Source organism: Lactuca virosa, chromosome 4 (assembly GCF_052849685.1).
Source record: "Lactuca virosa cultivar CGN04683 chromosome 4, Lactuca_virosa_CGN04683_v6, whole genome shotgun sequence".
Classification (NCBI taxonomy): domain Eukaryota; kingdom Viridiplantae; phylum Streptophyta; class Magnoliopsida; order Asterales; family Asteraceae; genus Lactuca; species Lactuca virosa.
The window spans coordinates 500,811,498-500,817,497 of NC_136429.1; positions in this window are offsets into that span (position 1 = coordinate 500,811,498).

Here is a 6,000-nt window from a genome sequence, read left to right on the forward strand (position 1 = left end):
CAACCATACACCCACATGCACTCCTCACCATATATATATGAGACATGGGCCGTGAACAAGTTCACGGCCGTCAACCTGTTCACGACCGTAAACACAGCCGTAAACTCTTAAAACATTACATAAAAATACAATTGCCTAGAAAAACAAAGTATAAACTATATTTTTCACCCAACACAGCATCGTACATGTACGGTTCTTGGACGTCTGCGGTCCTTGGTGTGCATGGCTCTGCCTCGTCCTCGCATCGCACCAGCCTCGGTCTCGCATTCGTAGCCTCGTCCTAGCAAAGTGCTTCCATTAAAAAAGAGAATCGAAGTTGGGGGTGCCGGGGATTGAACTCGGCTCTCCTATCTCCTCACCCACGCGTCTTACCAATTGCTCTAGGCTGCATCTTGTTTCATTCCTTTCAATTTTTATTCAAAAGCACTCCTTTATGCGCCTATTTTTGCAAAATTGACACTTTTAACCCCAAAAACAATTTCCTTTTAATTTTAAATCCATTTTCAACAAAAAAAAATTAGTTTTTAATTTTTCACTTTTAATTTTGACTTTTTACTTAAAATTTTGACTTTGACTTTAAAGTTTGACCTTTGACTTTAAACTTTGACTTTCTCGTTTGACTTTAAAACTTTCAAATTTAGCTTTTCGGTTTGACTTTTAAGTTTGACTTTTCAAATTTGACTTTTAAGTTTGACTTTTTAAATTTGACTTTTAAGGTTGACTTTCTCAGTTTTTAAGTCAAGGGGCATATTTTTAAAGAATGAGTTCCTCAAACATCCCGGTCAATGAAGTATCTCGTTTTCAATCTTGCATTAAAACTGTCAAATTTTTGCGTGACCAAATCGAGTTGATTAAGAGAGAAAATGAGGATCTAAAGTATGAAAGGTACACTATTAGGAAAGAACAAAAACCCTTAAAAGAAAAATTAGAAGCCAAAGCTAAGGATTTCAGGAAATTGCAAGAAGATTACAGCAACAAGTGTGTAAACTATGATCATATTAAAAGCAAACTTGCTGCTGTAACTTAAGAACTTGACACTTTGAAAATTAAGTGTGGAAAAACAGATGTTAGTTTCAAAAATTATACTGCGTCAAGTAAGACAGTCGAGTCCTTAGTTGAAAAACAATTGAATTTTAAAGAAAATCAAACCAAGGGTTTAGGATATGAGAGTGTCCCTCCTCTATTTAACCATTCGTATTATGTTAATCCCTTGACTCAGGAAGAGATTGACCGAGAACCATTTATGATATACGGTAAACCAGCTGCTGAACAGGCAACTGAGGGTGTTGAGATGAAAGATACTAATGATTCTACTTCCTATGCATGTAAAGTAGTAGAGGATGAGAACAAGGAGAAAACTATTGAACAATCTAATGACTCCTTGAACTCTGAATCTGTTGCTTCGAACTCTGTTGCTTCTAATTCTGTTACTCCTAACAAACCTGCGGTTGAGAAATACATGCCACCAATTCCAGTGAAACAGAGTGCCTGTTGTATGTGTGCCTGTGGGAAAAGCAAGAGACAAGGAAAGGATACGCCACCAGCGGCAGGAAAAAACAACTTCCCAGTGAAGAAAAAGACTTGCTTTCATTGTGGAACACCTGGACACATTGCCAAAAATTGTCCTAATCGCGCATACGTTCCCTACTACATACAAGGCTGGCAAAACGCACCAAGAGGTAGATACTTCAAAAGAAACCCTTCGACGCCACGTTCAAACAATGATAACTGGAATGCCAAGAAGGACAAGAATTCAACTCCCAATGCAAAGAATCCAACTCCCAAGAACAAGAAGGGAATGTCGGCCCATAAGTCAAGTTCAAGAGATGCTCCTATGAAGCCAAGACCGGTTAGGTCAAAGTCATCTCGGCAGCCGACTTCCAGTTCAAAAGCAAGTACTGAGGCACCCATCAGATCGAAAAAGAAATGGGTTAAACCCAACTACAGATGGGTACGAAAGGTTAAATCTCCCAAATCACCCAATGAATCTAATATTTCTTCATCTTCTGTTTGTGATAAACAGGATATGTCATGGGAGAGAGTACCGTGCAAGGATGACAAAGGTCAACCCAGTTTCAAAATGGACTGGGTTCCAAAGACCAACTGATCCCGCTCTGTGTCGAAGCAGCTATGGAGGCATATCATCAGACTTCGGTTTGTTGATAGTGGCTGTTCCAGGCACATGATAGGAGGCATCTCTCAACTGTACAACACTCAGAACATTGTTTGAGAGTATGTGTCCTTTGCGGGAAAGGAAGAAAGGAAGGGATCACTCATGGGGTTTGTGCTTAACGATGTGAAGAATTTTCGGATCTGTTCTGAGATTATGTGTGCTGTTCTCAGACCTTCTGGATGCAAATTCAATCGGTGACTTACGGTTTGAGTTTTCTTCTCTATACTCATGAGCTTATCTTAAACTGATTCATTTTAAAGACAATTTTTTATTTCCTTATATGTCTTTCTTTAGTAGATTGTTTTGGGAAGTGATATGAAGTATAGTGCTAAAGGGCAATTTATGATGCATGTAATGCACTAAAGCCGAATTGTCTAGACTCTGTATTCAATGTGCTGGTAGGCACAAAGGATTCAAAAAGGACTAGACAATATAGACTTAGATAGTTTCATTTGGACTGACCATACGACGCTCGGGTAGATTGAGCAGTGAGATAAACATGGGAGCCCACGAGATACACTAATTTAATACGCATCTAGAACTGTGGTTTAACTCTTCCTTGATGTACGGACTTATGTCCTTAATTCTGGTTCTGAGAGGGCGACCGGGGGGTTCTGATAAAGTAGGTCTGTAGGAAATTATTTTCTAGATTTCTATCTGTCAGTCATATGTTGCTTCCTCTGCGTGATTGGAAGAGATCCGACCTGGATTGCAACATATGCAACTCTAATTCTACGCACCTTCTTATCTATGAAATTCTTTCTATCTGTTTGCCATATGCTGTCCCCTCTGCGTGATCGGAAGATCCAACCTGGGACACAGCATATGCAACATTCTTCCTCTCAATCCCTCTATCTTTGTTAGTTATATGTTGTTCCCTCTATGTGATTGGAAGATATCCGACCTGGGATACAACATATGCATTTCTAAATCTGACTTCCTCCATAATAATTGTTTACTCACCTAAAGTAAGGAGTTCTTTGGAAGTTCTTGATAACTAGGGTATATCGGGAAGTGGGGAACACGTTCTAGTGCAACTAAAAATTGAACCATTTAGAGGTTGTCTGTAGATCTTGCTGCTTAATTTAAGTGGACAATAATATCCTTGGTCGTCGTCAGCTAAATGTCCATTTAGGAATATATATATCACAATGACTTGTCACTTATAACCTGTCCAAATTGTCAACATCCTTTGTGTTTAAGTGGACCACAATACCAATGATTGACCAGATCTAGACATGCAGGTGTGTGCTGATAAACGATATTGGATTGCTTGACAACTTTGATCCCAAATATATTTTGCTTTTGTTAAATTTGTTCTTATTTTTCCTCTATGCACAAATTTAGGGGGAGAATTAAAAAAAATTCAAAAATCAAAGAAAAATCAGAAAAACTTAAAAATCCAAAAATAATGTTGTTTCTGTTTTAATTTTTGTTCAGAAAATCAAAAATCCGAAAATATTTTTGTTTCTGTTTTTCTCAGAAAATATAAAAAAAATCCAAAAATATTGTGTGCTAAGTTTTCTTTTAGTTTTGTTTTGTCTTGAAAAGTGAATTCAGATGTAGATGAAACTCATGGAGTCTGTGTCGAAAATTTATGAGCCAAGGCGTCGTCCGTGATCATCAAAGAATTCTCACTTGAAGGAGCAAGAAATGAAGATTATTCTTTCATCATTCAATCCTTCAACCCCAGAAGCAAGGTGAAGCTGTTCTTGAAGATTATGTGACAGATTGCATTAAAGCCCCCTTAATCAATTTGCTGCTATCTTGTATCTGCTGAAGTGATCCAGAAGATTGTTTCTTTATGATATTCTCTCTGAAGATTCTCAAGCTGAAAGCGCTATCTTTCAAGAATCTTTTCATCAAGCCTCTTCACCCGACGTGCGTTCAAAGCCAAATTCTGAAGAAAAGCCCAACCGCTCAAGATGAAGTCATTTATTGAAGATTCATATGTTCATCTTGAAGCTGTGAAGAATTTGAAGATTAATGTTGAAGCAAAGCTCCCAATGAAGATTGACAAGAAAAACCAGCTACTTTTTAGGGGGAGCTTGTTGGGTCAATTAGAAAAGAAAGCTATAAACCAAGGGGGAGATTGTTGGGTCTAAATTATGGTTTATACTTTACTTTTCTAGGAAAACGTATTTTTATGTCTAGGACCCTAAACAGCTTGGTGTTTACGACCATATATGAGTTTACGGCTGTGTTTACGGCCGTGAACAGGTTTACGGCCGTAAACCCATTCACGGTCCACGTCTCCTATATATAGAGTGAGGAGTCCATGTGAAAGTAGGCGAGCCTAGAGAGAAGGAGAGGATATTGTAGAGAGAGAAAGTTAGAGAGAAGAACTAGTGTGTGTGTGTGTGTGTGAATCTTGTATCTGGATCATATATTCATCATCTTCTTCTTCTACTTCTTCTTCATTTGACCTGGCATCATCCGTCTGATTGGGATTCCGCACCATCAAACGGATCTGATTGATACACAAGCAGATTGGGGACTTATAATAGTGGAATGTGTGACTTCCGCCTCATTTCTTGTTCCTTGTTTTCTTGTGGGCTTAGGGCTGATTCGCCCATTCAACTGTCTATTCGATCTCGGTATTATACAACTCGTGTGTACTAAGTGATCATAGGAGGGTAGTATCGTTACGTCGAACTTTCAGGGTAATTACATGTTCAGATGGGATTATTGATAAACAAACTGGGTATCATTAAGCTAAGTATGGTAATTATACTTGTGCTTCTCGGTCTTGGAGCGTTTAAGACTACAAATTGGTTTTATAGAAAATATAGGATTTTCTATGGTTTACATCGTTATTTTGGAAGATAAACAATATTCGATAGAACTTTCCGAAATCAATGTTTCACAATAGAGGTAGAGAAACTAAAAACTTATTTACAAAAGGTTTAAAACTTCTTATTAAACTAATATTATATAAAGGACCTTTATGGTTAATTCTATAATTCCTTAGTTTATACATTTAAATTATATATAAATAATATCCGATAGACAATGGAATGTGTGACTTCCGCCTCATTTCCTGTTCCTTGTTTGCTTGTGGACTTAGGGCAGATCCACACATTCATCTGTCCGTTCGATATTAGGTTATATATAGTTAGTATAAACTAATAAATTATAGAAGGAACTATTGTGGTTACCATTTTATCGGAGATTCATAATTGTTAATTATGTAATTACTTGATGAATACATTAGGATTATATATAATAAAGATCTGGTAGATAGTGGAATGTGTGACTTTCGCCTCATTTCCTGTTCCTTGTTTGGTTGTGGGCTTAGAGCAGATTCACCCATTCAACTGTCTAATCGATCTATATTATATATAATTAGTATTCACTGAATGATTACAGAAGGATTAACTATAGTCATATTACTTATTAAGAAAATATAGGATTTTCTTAAGGGAACGTTTTCAAATTAAAGGATCATTAAACTTAATGTACTTAGTAAATACATCGGGTTTAGATACATGAAGATCCGACAGATAGTGGGATGTGTGGATTCCGCCTCATTTCCTGTTCCTTGTTTGGTTGTGGGCTTAGGGAAGATTCGCCCATTCAACTGTCTATTCGATCTCAGTATTATACAACTCGTGTGTACTAAGTGATCATAGGAGGGTAGTATCGTCACGTCGAACTTTCAGGGTAATTACATGTTCAGATGGGATTATTGATAAACAAACTGGGTATCATTAAACTAAGTATGGTAATTATACTTGTGCTTCTCGGTCTTGGAGCGTTTAAGAGTACAAATTGGTTTTATAGAAAATATAGGATTTTCTATGGTTTACATCGTTATTTTGGAAGAT